Raw genomic sequence first — 26,218 nt, forward strand, 5'->3', positions numbered from 1 at the left:
ATACAGTCCAATTGTCCCAGTTGACAAATGTGAACAAAATGCATGACGTTGTGTGTGTGTATGTGGGAGCAAATGGGTGTAAGCCTGTTTGGCCACTGGTATGCGAGTACCACACTGGTGAAGCGATGTAGAGGCTAACTCAGTGCAAGACACCACTACTAGAGGTCAGTAATGCTGTGCTTCACTCAGATCAGCGCATACCCACCTACAAATGTTCTACAGTGACTTAGTCACTCTGTAGCCAACAGCTGCTGTGGCCATTAACAAAATAATCTGCACTACCAGGTTGCAAACTATGACCCTGCATACTATAGTTGATGTGAGTTCCACTAAGCCATGGCTGATATACATTCAGCTGCTGTAATCACAGACACATCATCCAGCACAGTCATCCAACATTATAGGAAATGTATATGTGTGTAGATTAATACCAGAACACGTGTCCATTGCTCAACCACAATATTATGAGCAGTCCATGTGCAGCACAGAACAGTGCCTGTCCAATTACACTGTAAGAACAGTAGTCCTGCATAATACCGAAGGGAATAATGATATAAGTGCACACCATGGGGGCATGTGAGTGTGTTTTATGCACAGTGTGTCACACCTGGGGTGTTAGTTCCTTGGAACCGGGAGATGAGGTTGGCCTGGTGTGTGAGCAAACCACTGCTACACATTACCCTGGCAGGATGCTACCAGTGGGAAAAAAAACGTAGACCAGCTAGGACTATTCTTGACACAACAACTGGTCCGTCCCTGGTGGGATGAACCAACAGTTGTGGGCCACATTGATGTCCCCACCAGTATCAGAGAGGATCAAGGGAAGTCTGGTACGTACGTGGACTCAATGGATGAAGAGCCTGCAGATGCTTGGGTGGGGACAGTATACTGGAGGTGTACTGAGACGTGCAGAGAGGGAAATGTGTGGAGGTATAGTATGGCAGGGCTAGCAACTGGGGAATAGATGGATGCTGTGTACGTGGAGCTCAGGGGCCGGGGGAAGGGGATATGGGTATGCCATTATGGTAGACATATGCAAATGAAGCGGAACAGCAATAGTGTAGTGGCCAGAGCATCCGTCTAATGCGCACACATTCCCGGGACGAGTTTGACTGCAGCGCATCCTATTTTTCATGTGATATCCGTATGTTAACATCATTGTGCTGTATAACCTACTAAGTAACATTTATATTTGCACAGGAGTACTGCCTTAAATGCACATGTGAAGTGTCATAATGACCAAGGCACTAGTAAGCATGTGTAAGTGCATAACAGCAGTAGTACGCATGGATAAGCAGTTGTAAGTGTGTGTACGTGTATTTGTGCGAGGGTAAGCATTGCCTACATAGATTGAGCTAAGTAGATGTTAGCTGAGTGTAAAGAAACACAACCTGAGGTTAGCATTGCTTAGCTCTATGCAAACCCGTGCACACTCACGTACAACCGCTCAAATGTCCCTAACTCACTCTGTATCCAACAGCTGGTGTTCTGCCCTGAAACAAACTATACAGCCTCTGGAAGGCCCACACCCGGGACGCTGCACATCATATACTATATGATTTACCAGTAAACCATGGCAGATGTACATAACCACTCATTTCCCATACATATCACCCAGCACAATCAGTCAACAGCACAGGAAATGTAGTAATAACACACCACACAACTTCATAATGCATGAATCCAGGACATAGTGTGCCATAATGGGAGTACATATGGGATATCTCTCATATCTTGTTTTAATACACTTAAAACATTGCAAGTTACACAGTTATATGTAGTAGAACACATATACTGAAGGAGATGATACATCTGAAACATGTAAGTGTCGCCACGAATAACTGACCTCAGTTCTAAGGTCATCCACGTCAACTGCCAAGAGAATGAGGTACAGGCCACACATATAAGCCGAACATGCATGGACATTTTGACAGATATACATCTGTAAATGTAGACAGACAGCTATATGTATATATATATATATATATATATATATATATATATATGTGTATGTATGACTCACAAATAACCATATGACAGCAATCGTACATAGATAAATACGAATACATAGCTAGAGCTATATCAATGTCCAGTTCTATCCCTCTATATATGAGGGTTTCACATATATACGTATGCAGATATACATATATATATATATATATATATATATATATATATATATATATATATTTATCTGTATATACAGATAGGCGTGCATATGATTTCCACATGGGAACAGACTCCTGGCCCACTCCATACTACATAACAGATCATGAGCACAGTTAATGGGGGTGGGGGCACAAATGAGGGGCACCTGGTAATTACTGCTATGTAAGCCCCCAATGCCCTAATGGATATGCTGTGCAATCTAATATCCAGCACATGAAGTACTTGACGGCAGGACCCACTACAACACAGCTACAATGCTCCAACAGTAATCCATGTCACCTGTACATGTCAGGGCAATATCTGTAACATATCATGCAGATAGGCCATTGTACCACAGGGATTGTACTATGTTGAAGGGGTACACATTCCAATGGTAAAGATATGCACACACATCCATACATTGACAATCATGTGCAGGTATATATATATATATATATATATATATATATATATATATATATATATATATATATGGGATATATGGGTACATACACATATACACAGACAAAGGGTATTAGTAGCCATAAATATGTAGAAGTAGTGTCGATATACTGGGTGCAATATATATCCCCAGCCACAAGCCTTTTAACTGCTACCTGTGACATTTGTGGTATGGCAACCAGCCCTGCAAAGGGCATACTTACATTGCACATATACCCACTCACAATTCAAAGGCAAAGGACTTGACACGACACACAGGTATATATACACTGACAATCTTTATTTGTGACCATACAATAATGTATGCCATTACTGGCAGCACATAGATGTTGATGTATATAACCAGTGATGGATGAAAGGCCCACACAAAACAGTAAATGCAGACAGTGCGGATATATAACATACTATGGTGTCCAGGCTAAGCCCTTCAATTCGTACAACATTAGACAAAGTATTTGCCTGCACGATACATAAAAGTCAGCAATATCAGATGTAGTTCAGCAGCTTCCAATTACACCCTGTTGTCAAGCCCTAGGGGGACATTCATTACTTGTGGTAATGTCAATGTATCTGTTACATGTATGGAGCCTGACCAACAAATGTTGTGGGAGTCCAAGTTATGACTGGGATGATAGTAGGAATGCTAGCAGTAATTAATGATAGGCCATTACCTAACAACCCCTAACTGTATCACAGCAGGACAAAGCCTGCCATATATGTGGAGGAAAAAGGCAGAATCACAGGGCCATACTAGCAATATTGCAGTTACACACCCTGGAACATGCTGGTGTTATAGGATGTGTTTTAACATACACTTATGCAGGAATAAAACATCAGGGGCACAAATGGATATAGCCATGTACTGCTAGCATGCAACACACTCACTGCCAGTGTAATATCCGACACAGGACCTGTGTGGTGGACAGACAACACATGATAGGCACACCTCTGCCAGCTAGCGGATAGGCCCACAGTAGTGAGCTATGCAGACAGACTGCAGTCCAAGGTAAACTAGTATGTACACACACACACACACACACACACACACACACACACACACACACACACACACACACACACACACACACACACACACACACACACACACACACACACACACCCTGTAACACCAGTACTATGCAAAGCATTACACCACTCTACTCACAGTCTGTCTGTATGTCCTGATCCTTCTACATATATGTGGCTGCCCTGAGTGTGCAGGTTCTCCTGTAAGAGGTATTGCTACCTGCTGTCTGTAACATTGATGCCCACACACAGGAAGGATGCCCATCACACAGGGAATGTACAGGGAATACACCCACATGATGTAGGGTTTCATAGTGGGTGGTTGCCATGACAGTGGTAATTGGAAGTACTACTCATGTGTACTCAGATATATATATGGCTATCTGGATAAGTACATGTCCATATAGTCCCAACATATGTCCTGGACATGGAGTGTAGCCCTACCCCAGCCCCTATAGTCTCAGTGTTGTAGTGCAAGGGGATGTCTGGTATGTATAGCTGGTATATTAATAGACATTTGCTACTGTCATTGGGATTGTTGTCACAGACATGGTGTGTATGAAAGGTGACATCTGCTCATAACATGTGTGCCATTGGCTACTGACAGACAGCCTAAGGTTATCATGGTACAGTACCTGCATATATAGCAGGCTCAACAGCCATGTCACTGCACAGGGTAGGACACACCTGTGTGACAGTGCATAACCACAACCAATGTGAACACAGCCACATATGGTACACTAGCATAATAGTACAGTATATGGACTATCTGTCCTACACCATCCTCATATGTACCACTCACAGAATGACCCTACATATACTGGGCTGCTACACAGTCTGGTCTGATGGCTGTCTGTAGTATGGGGCATGTGTGTGTATGGCCCTACAAACATGTAAGGTAAAATAGTACCATACAGTGGGGCAGCATGTAACATCAGATAGAAGGGGAGCAAGAACAATGACATCTACCACAGTCTGTACACAGGCCATAGTACATATTAACAATACACACACTGCCAACATTCACCATCACTTCACAGACCTCAGTACTACACAAACATCCACAGAATGTCCAGGTTATGGCATTAAGTGTAACCCCTACTGTACATGACATGTGTAGCACTCTGATATATCACTGGCTTGTTATCAGATATGATGACACTATTTATGGTGTACAGCATATATGTACCACTTCATGCATGACATATGTACAAAGGTTGACAGAAGTGTGGCTGGCAGCACATGTACATGGTCAGTATAGACATGTTGCTGTGATACCCTCAGTAATCTACCATTGTAACGGGGATTGTTGCGACATATGTCCAATGAGGGATATGTAGTCAGTAACTGTCATGGCCTTCACCATCAACAGACTGCAATCCTCACACTACCTTCTGCATTCCACAGATAGATGCTTCATGGCTAACACATGAAACCAAAGGCACAACACTGCCCAGTCTGCAGATGACCCTGCAGATGGGGATTCCTGATATACATGGAACTGACATGGCAGGTATTGCAACATGTGCGACAAGCATATCCAGACAAACACTGTTAATCCAACATTACTCCATATGCAGTATAGCAGCACTTACAGTCTGTGGTCAGGTCAGGCACATCCCCCTTCTGTTTGTTGCCTTCTTTCCACAGTGCATGTTGTTAAAAGTAAATCCCCAACCCATCTGAAACGCTGTTTGCCAAGCAACAGTTCTAGCTCCTGCTCACAGTGACAGACAAGGGCCAACACCACCAGTATGTTCCCAGGTATTGGAGTGCATTTCCATGCAATTGGCTACGGGAATGTTACCACACCTGTTCCACATGCAATCAGCTAGGAAAGGGCTGCAATTCATGCAGAGGCCATCAGCCAATCATGAGCATTACTTAAAATACACATGCTGCTGCCTAAGCAATGCAGGTGTGGGCCTCCACAACCACCAGAGAGGGAGTTTGAGGAGGCAGACAGAGGCAAATACATGTCAGGGAGGGGTGGGAGGGTAACACTGACACATCTTTGTGTCACACACCTACCAGCAGAGGGTATCTAACACCCAACAGCTATGTAGTGCTTTCACAGTTTGATGCTATTATTGGATGTGCCACATGGGTTATCTGGTAGGTAGCACTCAGAACATATATGTGATGGTGAGTGACATCTGCAACAGGGATACAGTGGACATACAGTAGGTGACATACACATGCCTGTCTGCATGAACAGGTGCCAATGTCAGCACAGGCACACATATACAGGGACACACACACATTAACACACTTAGCAGGGCCAGGAGTGCAACTCATCACTAGTAGGATTGCCACAACACATTAATGTGCAGAGAACAAATGCACTACATGGGTCATACAGAGGCTGTATAGGCAGTGAGTATAAGGGGGTGTCAGACATCTGGTGGCATGCTTCACTTTGCCCTGGGGGGAGTAGTGGGTGTGGATGTGGACATACACACCATACAACACAGACACAAACACACAGAGTGCCATTTCGGACATGCATGGGTACATGTCTACATGAGTGTGTGGTGGCCAACAGCGCCAGCAGGCTATACAAGGGTAGACGATGGGTATACCATGGTATCAGGCTACATGACAATGGTCTGCATTGTGGCACAGGCCTGTAGCTTCTGCATTTGCCCACACAGGTGGGTATTGCATCCGTCATCCAGTCACCTGGGTGACTATTGTGTGTGGACAATGCTGTGCATCACTTGCCATGTATGTGTTCCCTAGTCCATGATTTGGATGGTGCTTAGGATGTGCAAAACTCCCACATGCATGTACAGTGACATGTGGAACTGTACTTGGGGTGTCTGGCCCATGCTGTGAACACGGTTTATCATCAGATGTGCCAGTCTTGCCCACCTGTGGCAGGGACTGGTACTGGTCAGCAGATTTATCCTGCACCTACATTGATAGCTTGCTAACAGTATTTCCTGATGTCAGTGTCATCTGTCTATACAGGGCATGTTGTCAGGCATGGTATGTCCGTTGTGAGTCACATGTGAAGGCACAGTGGGGTGGCTAACTGTGATTGTCTGACCTTGATGTCACATGTATGGGTATGGCTTTGCACCCCAGCCTGTCAGCTATTTACATCTGTTATCCCTGTATGGTTGACATTGTGATATATAGTTGGGCCACCATAAATTAAATTAACAAAACCTTTCCACATTGCCCATACTCACAACCACCTCTACACAGGATACGAACTACAAACAAACACACACACACACACACACACACACACACACACACACACACACACACACACACACACCTGCCATGTCTGGGAGTAGAACCTTTATCTAACTAGTTTACTACACTACAGCACTATGCAGTTATAGTACGCACCATGGATATTACTGAAGTACATCTTCCCCAAAGGTGTATTTCACAATTAATGACATCACCAGGACTACCAAAGTAGGGCATTTGTAATATACGGCGAGTGAGTGACTATGCATTGCTCCATACACAGACACTGAAACACACACAAAACATCCGGAACTGCCATAGATGGAGATGGAACACTACTACCATTCTAAATCACGCTACAGCAGTACACAGTTACGGAACACACTACGGTGATTACTGGGCTTTCAGTTTCCCAGAGGTGTATTACTAGGTGAGTGACATCAGCAGCCTTGCCAAAGTAGAGTATTTGTATTGTACGGAGTCTGAGTAGCCTAAAAAGCATTGCTCTCTACTCAGTCAGACACACACACACACACACACACACACACACACACACACACACACACACACACACACACACACACACACACAGTTGCCAGGTCTGGGGTTCAAACACATACCTAACTAGTTTATCACACTACAGCAGTAAGTAGTTACAGAACATGTTACGGTGAATACTAGGCTATCACTTTCCCAGAGGTGTACTTCTAGGTGAGAGACATCAGCAGCCTTGCCAAAGTAGAGTATTTGTATTGTATGGAGTGTGAGTAGCCTAAAAAACATTGCTCTCTACTCAGTCAGACATGCGCGCGCGCACACACACACACACACACACACACACACACACACACACACACACACACACACACACTTGCCAGATCTGGGGTTCGAACACCTACCTAACTACTTTTTCACACTACAGCAGTACGCACTTACAGAACGCACTAAGGCGATTACTGGGCTAACACTTTCCCATAGGTGTACATCTAGGTGAGTGACATCAGCAGCCTTGCCAAAGTTGAATATATGTATTGTATGGAGTGTGAGTAGCCTAACAAGCATTTCTCACTACACATTCAGGGACAGACAGTCACGCACACAAACACACACTCACACAATTGACAGGTCTGGGGTTAGTACTACTACCAAACTACTCTGTCACTACAGCGGTATGTAGTTATGGGACACGCCATGCATATTACTGAGCTATTGTTCTCCCAAAGGTGTAATTCACATTGGATGACCTCAGCAAGCTTCTCATACTGCTGCTATGGGGAGGGCAATGTGTGCATGGGCCATACCCCATTCATGTAGGGGTTGACAGGCCAGATGCGGGCACGCACAAGACTCCTATGTTACAGGTGCGTATATACAGCTACTAGATGGCTACTTCCTTGTACAGTCTTGTTGCACAGCTGGCATGTACACCACATACTCTGTCATGCTGACAGGTGCTGGTGGCTAGTATCCACAGTAGGTTACATTTGCACATCATGTGTTGTGAGCCCTTTGGCTGTGTGCCAGTTGGGACAGGCCCGCATGGCTCCTCGTCACAGTCACCATCTTCCACACATCTATGCCCATGTACCTGTGGTTTATTATAGTGTGCTGTCCTTACATATTTGTCTGTATTCCTATCCACTGTGTGTGCAAGGCAGGAGTGTTGCATACTGACACGTGTCAGCACTGAGAACTGCAACTTCCAGATACGTCTGGTCCACTGGTGTTTGCAAACATGGCCTTCATGTGTTTAAGTGTGTGAGCATGCCCAGTATGACCTCTCAGTATGTTATTGACTGACATTGCCTTCATTCCTCTAAGTGTGTGAACATGCCCAGTATGACCTCTCAGTATGTTGTTGACTGACATTGCCTTCATTCCTCTAAGTGTGTGAGCATGCCCAGTATGGACATCTGTGTTGCATGTGTGGATCACGTCCATGTAGTTTGTACTGCGGTGCTGACCTTAGTGTTTTACACCAACAGGTAGCATGCTGTGACTGCAGGGTATCCATTAGTCATTTGCAATTGACTGTTGCTACATTTGTGCATAGCGGGGGGGGGTCACCTGACTGTTTCTACTGTTCTACACAGGAGTGGGGGCACACCTGAATGTTACTCTAAGTTCACGTTGAATGGGGGGCACACCTGACACTTGTACACATTTGCTAGGACTGTACTGGTATGTCAGGTACTCCATTTCAGTCTGTAGTCTTATCTACTATCCTGCTGGCTAGAGGCTTACCAGTGTAGTACAGTACCTAGCTTTGTTTACCTACATATTAGTTTCTGACTTCCTAGCCTTCACAACTTACATCTGACTGCCTGGCCTGCTGCAGTCTGTCTGTGTAGGCCTAGAGGAGGGGTTACCCATAGGGCACATTTAGAGGCCATAGTACAGCATTTGTTTGTGTTAGTCTTCACCTGTCCTGCTGGCTCAGACTGTTGTTGGGTATGTGATCCTTCCTGACTGGCATGTGTGGCTCTTATGGACACCCATGTCACTCAAGCCATTTACTGCAGTGGGTTTTGTCACCCTGTGTAGTACTGGCTACTATGGTGACTCCAGTATGTGTTACAGATCTCATGATGCCACTATGGTTGTCTACTCTCTGCTGCCTTGACATCCAGCCACCCAATTCCCTTGCATGTTCACATCCATACCATAGATACAGGTAAAAACAAATTATTCTCCATTTGGCAATTGGTAGGTTGATTGATTTACCTTGAGGGTGTTCTGGACTTGAGGATGGTGCTGGAGGGCTGCCTATGTCGGATGCACATAGTACACTCCCTATACATGGTTGAGCACAGGTAGTGTCATGTTTTGCATCACTTTTATTGTCAGTGCAAGTCAGAGAGAGGTGTCATTCCCTGGGCTGCTACTGTGTCAGTGCATATGCTATGTGTTGCCTCTTTGCCAAGGCTAGGGCAAAATGGGCATGCCCCCTTCTGTCTACTGGGCCAGGCTCAAGTTGTTCCTCCTCTGAGTCACTCTGTGCCTGTACAGGCCTTGGCATTGGTGGGGTCTGTGTGGCATTGCCCCATGCTGTTCCAGCTGCAGCTGTTTCCACAGGATCATACTGTGTAGCATAGCACATACCATTACAGTTTCGGTACATGTAGCTGGTGAATACTGCAGGGCTCCACTGAATGTGTCCATACACCGGAAATGTGACCTGAGCATCCCAAACATGTACTCTGTTATACGTCTGGCCTGTGTGTGTGCCTCATTATGGCATTGTTGTTCAGGTGTGTGTGCATTTCTGATGGGTGTCATCAGCCCCGGCTCCAGTGGGTACACAGCATCCCCCACTAGGTGACTGCAGGGAATGTCCACATTGGCAAATCTGTGGTACAGCTGTTTCAGTTGCCATATGTGTGAATCATCATAGCTTCCAGGGCAGCCAGCACACACATTCAGTATAATGCCCTGGGCATCACATATGACCTGGCAGTTTATGGGGGGAATGCCCCTGTGGTTAATGTAGGCCCTACCCTGCTCACCGTGTGGTGCTTTGATGCGTAAGTGCATGCAGTCTATAGCACACACTACCCCAGAGTAGTTAGCTATTTCGTGGAAGAGACTCATATTGCGGGTCAACACCTCACATGTGTTGAGGAAATATTCGTACTAACTGGCATGTACTGACATGGCATCCAGGAACTGGTGGAATACTCTGGATGCTGATGCCTGTGATATTCCCATGTTATCCCCAGTTGTGATTTGGGAAGTACCTGTAGCTAGTATACCTAGTCCCAAGGGAGCCCGCAGGATTTTTTGCAGGGGGGTGCAAAACCCAGAGGCCTGCCCACACAGCCCCACCCCCACTCATCCCTGCCCCTCCCCCATGCAGCTCCTCCCCCACGAAGCCCCCCCACACACACACACAGCCATTCCAGTGTCCCATTACTTGGCTATTTCTCCCCATTTGCCACAGACACTGTTCAAATCTATTAGTATGCATACTGTTTTATGCTTTACTTCTACAATGATTACAGATATTTGGATTTAATTTACAACTTTTATTTCAAATTTTATAGCAGAAACACTGAGGCACACATTTCATATTTGCTAAACAAAGCAACAGTCTTGCAACGAAAACAGACTTAGCATTAACATTTCTCTGCTTTTGAAACTCACATTGATTGAAACAGCATTGAAACCCACATTCAAAGAGAATGCTTCTGGGTAGTGGCAGGTTAAGTTTACATTTGGGCTGTTTTCAAAGCATATCAAATGCACACATTTTTAGGCCCATGCAAATGTATGGTGATTCATGTTCCTGATAATTGAATTATATCCCTTGTACAGCACCTGCACCACCTGTTATAGAGTGTATTTTAAATTTACAGTTTTGAACATTTTTCAGTAAGCAGTGAAACAATTCAAAACATATGAACCAGTAATGACAGACTGCCTAGTTTAGAACATTTCAAACATAAAAGGCCACTCAAACTTCTATCATTATAATCCACCAATATTAGTCCATATGCACAATCTCTGCAGTCTGCAGAAGTCATCTGAATTCCACATTAAAAAGATCTGACACTAATGAAGAGATTGTTGCTATAAAACACATATTTCAGCGTTTCATCTACAAATGTAGTGCCCATTACCCTAAAAGAATAAATTGCCTATGTTACGTTAAAAGAAATGGTAAGCTGGTATATTGTAACAGGGAATATGTGACAAGCTGAGAAAGAGGTTCATAGTTACTAGGCACCAAAGGGACATACTCAGGACAGGACTGCAGCACCCCACCCCCTTAAAATACACATTTACATGCTGTGGGAGTAGAAGCTACAGCCCTCTGTATCAAGATGCAAGTATGCTACCTGCTGTGCTACTAACACTGCTTTAAAATTCTATACTACAATGATACAATTTGCTAAACAAAAGAGTTGCATATTTTTACAAACCTAGCATGATGAGCAGCAGTAAACTTCTCTTCCCTTGAAGCTCTCAATTCCTTGAAAATAAATTCCACCTGCTAACTCTTTGTAGATCATTTCAGACACACACACACACACACTTGCCCTGTTAGTAAAAGAAATCTGGACAAAGCCTAAAATAAACAGGGACAGATTAAAAATATTGCTCTGATGAACTTATAAAGTTAAGTTGCTAGAATAACAGGATATGTGTTAGTAAGCATTTTTCTAAAGGATATGACACGTAAAACTGAAAATGTCTGTCACTATTTAGCAACTGCAATCCTTTTCAGGTGGAATATGAGGCAAAAATCTGGACGTTCTGCAAAAACCTGGATAGCTGAGGCATGGCCTACCTTCCTCTGATACACACCCCTACCTGTCAATCACATCTCATAGCACAAGTAATGTGTAAGGCCCAAAACTGGAAACATATTGAGAAAGTTGCTAGAATAAAAGGATTTGTGTTAGAATGCATTTTCTGAATGATATGAAGTCTGAAACTGAAATGCATGTCATTATTTATTAACTTTAATGGTTAGCTCATCATCCCAGTGATTTGTACCAAAAAAAAAAAAAATTTTTATGAGGAACAGACTAAAAATATAAAGCAGAAATCTGGACACTGAAAATCTGTACATTTGACAGGTTTGACACATAAATCTCCCTACCTACCTTGTAGTACCTCCTTAGAAAGTGGATAGATGGATAGAGCAAATCTTTTGCATTTCTAGCATTGTGACAGGAATGTACTGCATTCCTAAATCAAAGTATGATTAAAGTTCATGAAATCAGTACTGTGTCAATCTTCGGTCTGCCAAAGTGCTCTTCAGAGTACCTGCAATAAATGTGCCCAGTAATGACTCCTCAGTCCTCCTGCAATTTGTATTTATTTGACTGATTGCACTTTATTTATGGATGGATGTGATCTGCAATATATTGACCAATTGTCTATGAGTAGAACCCCTAAATGTTAGTCTCATCTTCATTGTGAAAAGGGGGTGACGAGAAGTGTTTCCATCCTATCTGTTGCACCCCTTCAGATTGCTGTACTAGCACTTCCGTACTTCTTTTCTAGGACGACAGAATGACTACTGCACTGCTCTAAGGAAGGATTTGTCAGAAGTCTGGGATAGGATTACTCAGCCTGACGTCAGCAGTCCCAGCTGTATAATGCGCTACATTCACTAGTAGGGATGACTTCAAAAGTTTCCAAGCTTTTATCCCCCCCACCCCCCGCACACACACACACCGGAAATCCAGGTATTCTATTTAAGTAGTAAATAATTTCTAATACTTTCACACAACTTTCTTGTTTCGAAGTAATGTGAGACTCAAATAATCATTTAGTAGTACACACAATGATGAACACTCCTGCATCCATTAGTTGACAGAATGTGTGTAAAAAAATAAAAATAAAGAAAAAACAAAAGACACACTCCAGTTTTATTCTTTAGGTTTGAGTGACTAGTACAGTGCGACATAATTTTAATTGAAGTTTTGCTGAATACCAGCCTTGTCAATTCAAAATGATGACATGAGAATTTAAGAGTTGTGCATCAGAAGATGAATGCCATAAAATGCATCTTACACAAAACATCCCTATGTTGAAGGTTGTGCATCAGGGCCGGCAACTCGGCACGTAAAAATCTACTGCCAATCATTAGTGGACCAGAGTTCTGCTGTGGCAACCCCTAACCAGGAAAAGCCGAAAGACACAACAACACAAAATATCCCTACTGATTGAACTTTGTAAAGTAATCCCAACTAATAAGTTGTGCAGTCCTCTCCACTGGAGCAAATGTTTTACACCTCTGACAATAAGATTACATGTTTCAGGTGTATCTCCATGACTCCATTACATGCTGACTTTAAAAATACCTTAATAGTAACACAACAGGCAGTTGCAACTATACGAGTCATTGATTCATTGATGGAGTATTTGCTTATTGGTAAAACTGGAAAAGTATCTCACAACTGGGCTCTAGTGGTCTTCCCCCAGATGAATTTAAAATAAACGCAGAATCAGCTCAGAGATGGGACAGTAGTCTCTTAAGAGAGTCAGAGGCACTTGAAACCTGCTGGAGTGCAGAACTGCCTTCAGTGTTTCTTTTCACTGCATACCTGGGCACTGAAAACTCCAAAATGACAAGTGTTTCATAGTAACTGGTTAAGACAGGAAAATACACACACCTCTAGGGAATATACACATGGAGGGTGCAGAGCACCACTTCACTCACACTCCATCTCAAGTAAGTGCGCCACTTTTGTGTTTTGGCGCCAACCGCCAAGTGTTTAGTCACTGTACAAAAAAAGGACTCAGTCGGGAGTGGAACAACTACCTTCTTCTTGTACCAGCACCACCACCAGTCCAGTCCAGTCCTTCCACCACACAATGGTTTGGAGTAGCCACAGCCAGGAATCGGGAAGGATACTCTTCCACCGTTCACCCACAGTCTTCCATAATGATGCGGTTATAAAGTTTAAGGAGGAGTTTGAGGCTCGTCATGTCAGTCGTCAATTATGCATCATTGTGTCATGTGACTGCCTGTCACGCCACCTCCACTAACATCTCTTCCTAAAGTTCCAAACAATGCAGGCTTTACAGGAAAAAAAAAGTAAGTGGAAATAATAGAAAAAAGTGTGTTTTGCAGATAGCATTAAGAAAATCCAGGGGGGTGCAAGTGCACCCCCTTGCACCTGCCTATGGGAGCCCTTGCCTGGGCCTACACATACCTTGGTATCTACTGGGATGGGTTCCCCTCGGCCAGTGTGGTGTGTCAGGTGTGGCTTGCACAGCTCAACGATTTGCTGTAGGAGGTCTCTGTCCTCCCTATAGCGCTCCACGATCTCCAGCTCATGTAGCCCCTGGTACCTTACCCTGGGTCTGTACTCTCTTCTCTGTCTCCTCACTGTGGGTTGTTCGGCAGCACTGACATCCTCACCGCCCTCAGCCTCTTGCACATGTTGTTCTATTTTGTCTGCTGCAGCCCTTCTCATTTTGTAGGTTTGTTTTTAAAATTTCCCCGCTTGTATACTCCGGTGGTGTAGATTGTGGAAGAACCAGGGGGGTAAGTGTTTGCTTGGTTTATAGTGGTGTTCTGGGCTAGGCTGGTCTGCTGCCTGTGTAATTAGCTGATTCTGATACATTTCACCTGGCAGCTCAGCTAGTTTTTCTTGATTACCTTCCTACTGCTGTCTTCCCTTCCTATTGCCTCCCTGTTTAGGCCCGTGTGCGCGCCACACAGACAGAGTGCTCATATGTGCAGAGAGCTGGTATTTCCAGGTTTTACTTCCCTTTTCTTCCTGTAAAACCCAGTGCACAGCACGCACACCCACTTACACTTTGTAAAGAGTGCTAGGCAGGTTTAGAGACACCCCTAGCTTAGCTGTGCTAAGCTAGGAGCACTCCTGAGCCACAGGTCTCCAATCTACTTACTGTATGCCTGACACTCACCCCCATGATGTCACCTATATCCTAGCCTTGCACCCAGCTATTTATACTCTTACACTCTTGGGACCTGCCTCACACCCTGGGAGAACCTGAGATTCACTAACCTTTCCCTCATTTGCATAGGATTGCCTGCTAATGCATAGTTACATGTCCCACACTGAGCCGCTCCACATAGCAACCATCACTTATTGGCCAGGTTGTCTTCTGCCTGCCATTGACTTGCATGGCAGATTACTGATTTTAAATAGAATGCTTATTTTAAGTTTATTATTTATTTAATTAAAAGTTGTTTATTTGTTTTTTTTTTAACAGTTTGCAATGTCAATGGCCTTCTACTTGTCCATTGGCATGATTCCTCTATGACATGCAGCCTTTATTCGGAGCTGTCATAGCTCCGTTTGGTAGATTACAGAAATGCACTCGGTCACTAACAGAGTACATTTCTGCACACTGCACTCGTCCTGGATGGACAGCTGCCAGCTTCCTGAATCACATATTACCCTCATTTGCATGTTTTTCACCCGCAAATGATGGTAATTTGCATACAGGATCTTAGTCTGTGCAAGATTAGTCTAAGAGCTCACATACACGTCCCGGGAGCTCATTCCTGGATCGCACGTCGGCCATATTGCCGAAAATAGCTCTTAGACTAATCCTACACATTCTACAGGGCTTTGTAAATCCAGGGGACAATGTTTTTTTAAACATTTAAACCAGAATATTATAGCCAAGTGCAGGTTTACTTGTAAAAGTACTGGGATAGTTTATCTAGCTAATTGCTGTAGCTGTGAGGGGTTCTATGTTGGGAAAACAATTAGAATGCTCTAACAAAGAATTTATGAGCAATGCACAGCTATTATGAAAAAAATTGTTACAAATGCATTGGGTAAACTTGCCATAGTTCGCAACTATTTTAAGAAATGTATTTTTTGTGGTAAATAAAGTTGATCATACACCTTTTACTAATAGTTTTTAAATGTGTTAGAATATAAGGAGATTAAATGGCAAATTACCTTAAGGGCAGATAAAAAAACAGGTTTACAATTATCAATATTGAATGTGTTTTAAAGAATAGGCTATTTAGCTATTGTAGTTTATACTTTTAATACATATATGTATTTGTTATTTGAACAGTTAATTATCAAATTAAAAAACGTATTGGTTAATTAGGAATAATTGACAATGCATGATAAGTGGAGACGTATTTATAAGGGATTTGTTTTGTATATGGAAATGTTCCGATGAAGTTCTTGAATAATAAAGGAAGAGAGCACTTAACATATGTTGGTACTGAGTGGGCAGTTGTTACATGCTTCTGACATAGGAGTACTCATAATAATCACAAAAATATTGTGCAAATCATACGTTTGCAAGGGAATTTTAAATTAAATATCATCATTGTCTTGCTTAAAATAATTTATACAGATTATAGTGAGCTTCTGTAGCAAGCATTACTGATAATTTGTTGCAGTAAATATAGTTATGATGCTTACATTCAAAATCAAAATGTTGTGATATAAATGGCATTCTGACCCCCTGTGTAAAAGTATCTATAAACTAGACTTGAACCCCACATCACCTGTCTTATTTCTCAAAGCTCATTGCACTTTCACCTTGTGCCAAAGAGAAAGTTATCTGATAGGTGCATTTTTCTGCAGTGAATAATATCCTGAGTGGTGACAGCAACACTTCAGCAACAGGTTTGTTTGCAGTACAGAGCCCTGCCCAAAATAAAATTTTCACTTATTTCCTTAGGAAGTGAGCCATGTTTGTGAATTTCCAAGCATAGCACAAATCCAAAAGGCATTATAACAAAATTGGCAGACAAAAAATAAAAGCTGAAAGGAAAACTTAATTCAACTATAGGATACACATAGCAATGACCAGAACAGGAAGCGCATTACAGTGACTCATTCATCCTGCTCACATGCCCCTGCCACATAAGAAATGTAATTTCTGGGACACATTATCCGAACTGTAGTTAATGGCATATAATCTGAAGGTGGACAGACAACAGCTCGTATGCTGTTAGCAATAATGAGAAGAGTTAGAGTTTTAAACAACTGCACAATGATATTACAAAATGTATGTAACTATGTGTCTAGACCCCCTTCTGTAAAATTTTCAGTTAACTGGATTTGAACTATTTCATCTGCCCTCTGTTTCTAACTTACTGCACTTATGCCTTGTGCTTCAGAGAAAGTTACCTGACAGGTGCATTTTCTACACTGAGTACTTTCCAGAGTGTGGATGGCAGCACATTAATTCCAGGCGTGTTTGCACTACAGAAGGCACCCAAAATTATAAGTTTCAGTTTTGTTCACTGCTAGGGGCTGCTGACAGTCAAGAGTACATAACGCCAAACTGAGATCAAATGATGAAAAACAAAAAAAAAAATGACATATATAGCAGACACACTTTGAAACAAGGAGTTAATATGTGCAGATCTGAAGTTTCAGCTACTTTGTTGTCTTGCAACATAATCATATGCTCCTTAAACATTAGTATTTTCACACAAACAGCATCCTGTCTAGATTTGAACCCCAAAACAACAGAACATTCACAAAACACAGATTTATGTTATTATCAGTATATGTCACAGACACATATATACAAGATGAAGGAAAAAAGTAGGTTACACATACTCAGGATGTGACATAGGTATCAGTTGACATTATGCGTGCAATAGAAGCAAGTTCCAAAAGTTGTCATGTGTAACTTGCAGATAGATGTGTGGATGTCTGTGATATTGGCAACAGTTCGGGTAATCACTCCTCACAAAATATATAAAAGAAGTTTGTAACACTGCAGCTCCTTTCTTTATTTTGTAAGCATAATTCCCTTATCTATTGTTCCATAACAAAACTACTATGCGACTTGCTTTACTGTTGATAAATGTTTCATTGACTAATGTGTTTCCTCTGAGCTGCAGACAAAATTGAGTCAGAGGCACAAAATGCGTTCATAAACAATTCGTAGAAATGATAGGAATATTGCTCTCCTAAGTCAGTCAATGTACTCATCGACTTTCTTGGAAGTCCCTTCTCCATGACACACCCTCAGTAAGTGTACATCAAGGAGGACAAATTGTGAAACCCTGATTGTTCCCGCAGTCAGACTAATCATTCAGACTTGCAAACCTTTAGCAGGTACCACTTCTCAAGGCTTGTTCCTGCACTGCTAAGGAGTGTGCACGCAATTATGTGGGACCTTACATAATGTCTACCTGCCATGCATTTAGTGCAGATTTTGGAATTCATGAATTCTAATGAGCTCACTCCTCATTTGCATACTGTCAGTGCTGAGAGGGCTAAACCTACACAATATAAAGTTAACCATGTAGGTAAGGCACTTGTACTATAATAGGGGAAAACTGTATCAATCCAAAGAGCTTGATACTGTTTTATGCTTTAAAAACTTGTTTCTACTTTAAAACTGTCTTGCTGCAAAGGCATGTTGCTGTTTTTCACAACTCCATATATTTTAACCTTAGCAATGGATTGCATTTCACAGTACAACTATTGGTTTACTTTCTGCATTATTCTCACTATCTGTTAGCACAGCCATGTATATCAGTTATTCGTGGCTATTGAAATTGTAAACAATATTACTTGACATTTAATGGGATGTTTAATTTGGAAGCTGAGCACTTAGTGTAGAAGACTGGTGTCTTATCAAGGTTATGGGATTTTGCATTATTAGCAGACAAAACTATGCCAAGCCTGTGATGTATACTTGGCTGCCATCCAAGGAAGTGGATGTCACACAAAATTGTTATTCATTCTTCTTGGAAAGGTATACATTATTTTTGTTATTCTGCAGTGTCAGTGTTCTACAGAATTACAGAACTGCTTGCAATGTTTTATAAAATCCTTTCTTTGTTTGGTGGTTGGAAGGATAAGTATTAAGCTGCGTGTACTAATATTGATCCTTTATTTTTTATGTGTTTGTGTATGATGGAGGGATATATTCAAAGATATTTTTATTTGGTTAACAATAATTTTAAGGTTACCTATTATTTTTTTCTTTTAAGTTTCTTTTTATACAGGGCTATGCTGCCCAAGACATCTACACCACATAAACTGACATACAGTGAAGCTGAACATGAAGTGATCATTCAGGCACGATGTCTCCATAGATCATTCCTCTTACAGAGAGACAGAGGTGGAAAGTCCTCCCTTGACCATATATGGGAGCAGGTGGTCAAAAAGGTAATGCAATCTTGGCTGTATAAATTCCAAAATAAGACATAGGGCCAGTGATATGATCACAGCAGCCAGATGTTGAGCAGCTGCAATTGCCCATGAATGTATGGTTATGGAGGTAATCAGCTACCGAGCCACCGCTGATGGAAACAGAGAAGTTTCTGTATACTGTCAGAGACACAGACAGCTCAGCACAAGGTTCACACAGAATCATTAATATTGGGGCTGCCATGAAAGACAACTCAAGTGTATCTACTGCAGAACTTCCAGGTATGCAAGCTAATTAAATAATTCTCATTGCAAAAAAAAAAAAAAAAAAAAAACAAGGGCATTTATAAGCCTAGCCAGAGTGTGTCAGCTTTCGCCAACCCATTGATTAATTAACTGAGCCTCTGTCAAGAAGAACCAGTGAAGTGATCCCAGGGGTGTATTTTCTGTTACCCATCCATTCGTCAAGGTTTCTCTTGAAGAGTGTTAGTGAGGGTCTCTGACTAATGCAGTTAGGAATTTTGTTCCAAAGCATGGGGAGTCTCTGTGACAGGAATCTATCCTTCCAGCATGTTCTATTTATTGTTTTGGCTAGGTTTAGCTCACTAGAGCGAGTGGCTCACAGTGACTTGGATTTCTTTAGGTGGAGCATGTCCATCAATTCTGAGTTAGACATGGCTTTGTAAGTCAGGCAGAGATCACCTCTGAGTAAGCGATATGTGAGTGAGTACAGCTGGGCTGCATAGGACATATGTTTGAGGCCAGAAATCCTTTCGGTGAGGTACTTTTATGGTCTTTACAGCTGTTTGAAGTGTCTTGTGAGGTACATCCCAAATGGGGCATTGTACTCTATGATGGGTCTGATGAGTGATGAGCAGAGGGGCACTATAACCTCTTTATTTCTAGATGCGAACCCTTTAGTAATTTGATGGGCTACATAGAAGGATTTCCTAACAACTTTGCCAATATGATTGTCAAAGGAGAGATTACTATCTACCTGGGCCCCCAGATCTTTTATTACCTCTTCTGTATTAAGGTGGCTGCCACCTATGTGGTAATTCATGGGTGTTTTGTTTTTCCCAAATGGGATGACTATGCATTTTTTGGCATTTAGCTTGAGACCATGACTTTGACACCAGGTGTCTGTCTCAGTAAGGCCCTTTTGGAGTATGTCCATGTCAGCCAGAGAGTCAATTATGGCTCCCAGTTTGCTGTCATTGGTGAACTTGATTGGCCATAGTCCTTCTGTGTTTGCCTGTACTTCTGAGAAGTATATGCTGAACAGTAGGGGTCCCAGGACTGAGCCATGTGGGACATCACTTGTGACTGGTTTAGAGTCGAACTTGGAGTCCGCCATTCTTACCGTGTGAGTTCTGTCTGTAAGCCAGCTGGCAACCCATCTCATGACGTAGAGGTTTATGTTCAGGCTGGTGAGTTTTTCTATAATTCCTGAGTGGGGGATGGTGTCAAAAGCCTTGGCAAGGTCAAGGTAGGCTTTGTGAACTACCTCCCTCTCATCTATGGCCTTGGTGACTGTCTCGAAGAAGTCAACCAGGTTTAGTAGGCATGATCTGCCCTTAACAAAGCCAAACTGGGTCAGGTCAAGTGTTTGGAGGTTCCCAATTTCTTTGTTAATGAGTTCCATGATGATGCACTCCATAGCCTTGCAGACCGGGCTAGTCAGGCTTATGGGGTGATAGTTATCAAGGTCAGTTGTGGCCCCTCCTTTGTGGAGCAGAATAACCATTGCTGTGCACCAGTCTATGTGCACGTAGCCTGTGGAGATGCTGAGGTTGAACAGTGTGTTTAGATGGGGGTTAGTTTGTTCTGTAGTTCGTTCAACACGCAGCCTGGGACACCATCTGGCCCCATTAATGCTGTGCTTTTGGCTTTTGAAAGGGCTGTTTTCACCTGTGTGTCTGTGATTTCCGGGACACTACATTTTTCCGGTATTATTGTGGGCCCTTTTGGGGGTGAGAGTAGTTGAATTTTGCACTGAAACTATCTGCCAGAATGTTGGCAATATCAGTGGGTTCAGTATATTTTGTGCTATTTGCACTAGCTCAGAGCATATCTGCGAGTTGCCACTTAGATTCTTGACATAGCTAAAGAAGGCTTCGTGGTTATCTTTTGAATCCTTGGCTAATTTTCTTTCGAAGTTAGCCTTGGAGGATTTTATGAGGGACCATAGTTTCTTACTGATACTGATTAGGGATGTCTTTCCTTCTTGGGATTTGCTTTTTTTCTGAACTAGTTTCCTCCTTCTATTGTATAGCCTGTTTATGGCAGGGGTCCACCAGACTGGTTTCCTTCTCTTAGGGGAGTGAGTCTTGGTTTTGCTAGAAATGGCACAATCTATGGATCCTTGTAGGTGCTCACAGAGTGCATTTGTAAAGGTTCCTGCATTTTGGACACTGTTATCCTTTAGAGTGGGGGCTGTGAAACTTACCACCTCTGTCTTAAGTGAGGTGAAGTTTGCTATTGAAAAGTTTTTCACTGTGGTTTCCTTGGTTGGAGGTGGTGGTGTGGTGTGGACATCCAGAGTGATTAGTTTATGGTCTGATCTAACCAGTAATGGATTGACCTCCTGTGTGGAACACCTGTAGTTGCACATGGGTGATCTCGGAGGTATCATGCTGCATCACTAACCTGGAGGTGTAGGTATCCTTGATGAATATGGATACACCCTCCCCTTTTGTGTTTCAGTCCATGTTCTGTGGCTGAAATGCATGGTATGAGTTGTAGCCCAGTAGTGCTGGGGTGCTCTGTGGAGCCTTGAACCAGGTTTCAGTTACTGCACAGATGTCAACATTCTCCATACTGAGCAGTGCTTTGAGTGCATGCATTTTGAGATTTAAACTCCTGGCATTGAGTAGCATAACCCTCATTTTTTTATTCGTGCTGTTTACGGAGGTGGGTTTGACTTTTGAGCCTTGCCTAAAAAAGGCACTATGGGGGCAGCAAGAGCCTTGGCCAGTATTCAAAAGCCTAGGGGTGACAGGTGCAAGCCATCTCTTGTGAAGCAACGAGGCTTGTCGAGCATGTTTTCCCAGGCTGACAGACACTGGCTCCCCTTTGAATGACACCAGAAGCTTAGCCAATTGTTGAAATTGATAATTTTTTTCTTTATACTGCGATATCATTCTTGTTGAGGGCAGGATGCTACTCAGGCTCAGGGTCATACCTGCCTGGGCTACATGATCAGAGAGCTCTCCCATGTCTCTTTTCATGTAGTCCAGGGAGGTATGTCTCAGGTCATTCACAACAACATGAACAATGACAGAGTCATATTTGTACTTGTTCTGGAGTGACCTGAGTGCTTGTGTTATGTGGCGGATTCTGGCTCCCGACAGGCAGCTAACAGTAACCTTCTCCTTGTCCAGCCTAGTGAGTGGGACATCAGTGTGCCTGACTATAGAGATGCCTATTACTAGTGTGTTAGGTATGTTATTGCACCTTAAGGGTTGTGATTGTGTGGCACACTGATTTTGTGTTTTATGTGTTGTCTGGTTTGTGATGGGAAGTGCAGGTTTTTTGGTTGTCTGTTTTGGAGGTCTGTGATGCTCTTGCAGGCTTTTATTTAGAGCCTCTGAGTATGATTTTGTGTATTTATGTGTATTTTTTGCCAGTGCTGGTTTAGTATGTCTATGTGAGGCTGGAGGTGCGGTGCAAGTGTTAACCTTCTCCTCATGACTGCCTGTTCCAGTCTTGGGTGAAGAGAGCTTAGCCTCCATTTTAGCTATATAATTGCATCTCTCGCATATGTTAATATTTTGTGGTACGAGGAGACGGTTGTCTGTGTACATGAGGCAGTTGTAACATTGCCTCAGGATACCCAAGTTCACCAGCTGGACTGGAGAGTATACCTGAAATTGCCCTTTGGTCATGCCTGAATAGTAGAGTGAGCTGCTTAGTCGCTTGGTTGATGAGAGGTGAATAATGAGCCTTGCTCTGCTGGGCAATCAAGTGTCGGGTTTATTAGAGCTTGCTATTAGGTCTGAGCAAGTGCTGGACTGTAGGATGCTTTTTAAGTACTTAGGTTGAGAGCTAGACTACTTTCAAGGGAACAACTGAAGAGGAGACTTGGTGGAGCCGGGATAAATTTAGCCCTAGCTAACCGGCGCTGCCCAGATGTGCAAAACCATGCAAAGGCGGTGTTTTTACAGGACTGAAATGAAAGAGATAGAAATTAGCCCAAATGGCCTATAAACTACTAACTTCTGGGTTGGAACCACTCCTCCAGGGACAGATGGCTGCTCAAAGCTCCCTCTCTTACAGGTGAACAGAGAAATCTCCTTCTATCCAAGTAAGGTATGGGCAACTCAGACAATTGTAACACAGCCTTGAATTCAGCACTAGCCTGAAAACTGGACTATACTAGCTTAGAAAAGTCGGAAAAAAGGAAAAACTTTTTTATTGAAAAGATAAGGTAAAAACAGTAAAAAAATACACTTAAAACAGCTTTAAACGACTACAAACAGTAAAAAATACACTTATTTTATATATATATATATATATATATATATATATATATATATATATATATATGGATTCACTACTGAATCCCGAAAGTACACAATCCCGAAGCCCACAATACCGAGACTATAAGCCCTAAACCCCACATTACTGAAATATTAAAACCGCAAAATTCAAATTGCAAAAGTACTATATACATAGATCACACACAGAAACATATACACAGCCTTTCCCCATAACCAAACAAACCACCCTACACTAAAGATAAGCCCCCTACTTTAATATTCTAACTCCAAGATCACACAAACATACACACAAGGCAAACTCACACCCACACATTACAGCCTCACACACAGACACACACACACACACACACACACACACACACACACACACACACACACACACACACACACACACACACCACAGTCACAACACACACTTACATACACTAAAGCCCCTCACAAACACACTTACACACACATAGTTACCAGAACCGCAACACCAGAAGCGCTGACTTAAAATCCCTTAACATCGGGATTTTGAATTTCGCGCTTCTGGTCTTTCGGTAATGTCGGGTTTCAACTACATGGTCTCGAGATTTTGAAATTCGAGATTTCAAAAGTTCGAGATTTAGTAGTGTTCCCGTATAAATATATATATATATATATATATATATATATATATATATATATATATATATATATATCTCATATGTTATATGTTTTTATATATATATATATATATATATATATATATATATATATATATATATGTATATAGAGAGAGAGAGAGCTATAGAGAAAGATGGGATAGAAGACACACTGAAGGAGAGTTAGAAGAAGGGACAAGGTGGGAGGGAAAGTCAACTGGGAAGTAAAGTGTTGTATGAAATGTGTCCTATTAAGCAGCTGTAAAGTGAATTGTTGTCAGTTTATTGTGTCATTTGCTTTGTGGTCCTTATCATCATTGTTTAATTTTTCTTTCTTATAGCTGAGCACTGTGATGCCCATGCACTGGGCCAGTAATCAAGGAGCCTCAATCCTCACCACTAGCACCAGTGAGGGGTGTCCACACTGGGAGGATAAAAAGTACACACAGTAAAGTATAACTTCCCTTAAGAGCACACAGAGATCACAGTCAGTCTGGGGCTCATTTCTCCCTTTCTCTCCAGACCCCCAATAAGACTCCACACTGGCACAGCTATAGGGTTCAGATCTCAGCCGAGTAGTCAAGCCAAAATCTCCAGCACCCTCTCTGTCCAACCAGTGCTTCATGTCCCTGCCCAAGTAGCTGACACATACAAACTTTGATATTTGATTTATATGCACGCACACATAGACACTCCTGGGAAGGCAGGCACAGGTTCACTAGCTATGCCTCCTTCTGTCCAGCCTATAGTGCAGTAATCATTGCCACAAACTACTCTTATCAGCTACTATAAAAGGTCCTTACCAAAGAGTGCCCAGTTCTACTGTGTAATGTTATTATTATCAAAATAGTAAGTATAACGAGCAGCAAGGCTATTTTAGTGGCTTGTACAGTATCACCAAATACATGCAAGTACTCTAACAGCTTAAATTATCTCTGCATAAAACAGCCACAGTTAAAAGGTTTAAAATATCTAATAATAAATAATAAAAACTCAAGGCAATACTCATTGATTCAACACAGTGACATTAGAGAGTTCAGAAATCACAGGAAATACTTTAAAACAACATAGTAGGATAGTCTTACACAAATATGGAAAGACTAATCTTGCTATTTCTATCTCTAAGAGAAATACTAAGATCTAGATATCTTACTTACAGAGCAAGCAAATATAGATGTGAAGTGCTGGTGAGTTGTCAGCTTCAGAACAAAATACAAAATGCCATTCTTACTTTTTGAGATAGCCCTTAAATTGATAATTCATATTACTGCTGAGTCATTTCAGATTACATCATTCTTGTTACCTCTACTTAAGTTCTCAGGTTCACAAAACTCAAAATAATTTTAACATTTCTTTTTGTAATCTGCACCTGCCAGGAAGCAACAGCAATGAAAGACACTTTACATGTAAAACCTAATAATCATCTCTGTCTTAGAACAGTCCAAAGAATTTCCTAGCCCAAGCACCCTGTTTCCGAGTTTGAGATCAAACAGTCATAAAATGCTTTTCATATCAGCTTTCTTCCAGCTGGATGCACTGTGGTTACACTTTTTGAAACTCAGAACATACACAGGTTTCTTACATTTGTCAAACAAGCCTGTGGATCATATTAATATTTACAAGGACATACAATTATTTACAAAATTCTATCTAGCTAGGCTGGCAG

Source organism: Protopterus annectens, chromosome 8.part0 (assembly GCF_019279795.1).
Source record: "Protopterus annectens isolate FY-2018-M chromosome 8.part0, PAN1.0, whole genome shotgun sequence".
Classification (NCBI taxonomy): domain Eukaryota; kingdom Metazoa; phylum Chordata; order Ceratodontiformes; family Protopteridae; genus Protopterus; species Protopterus annectens.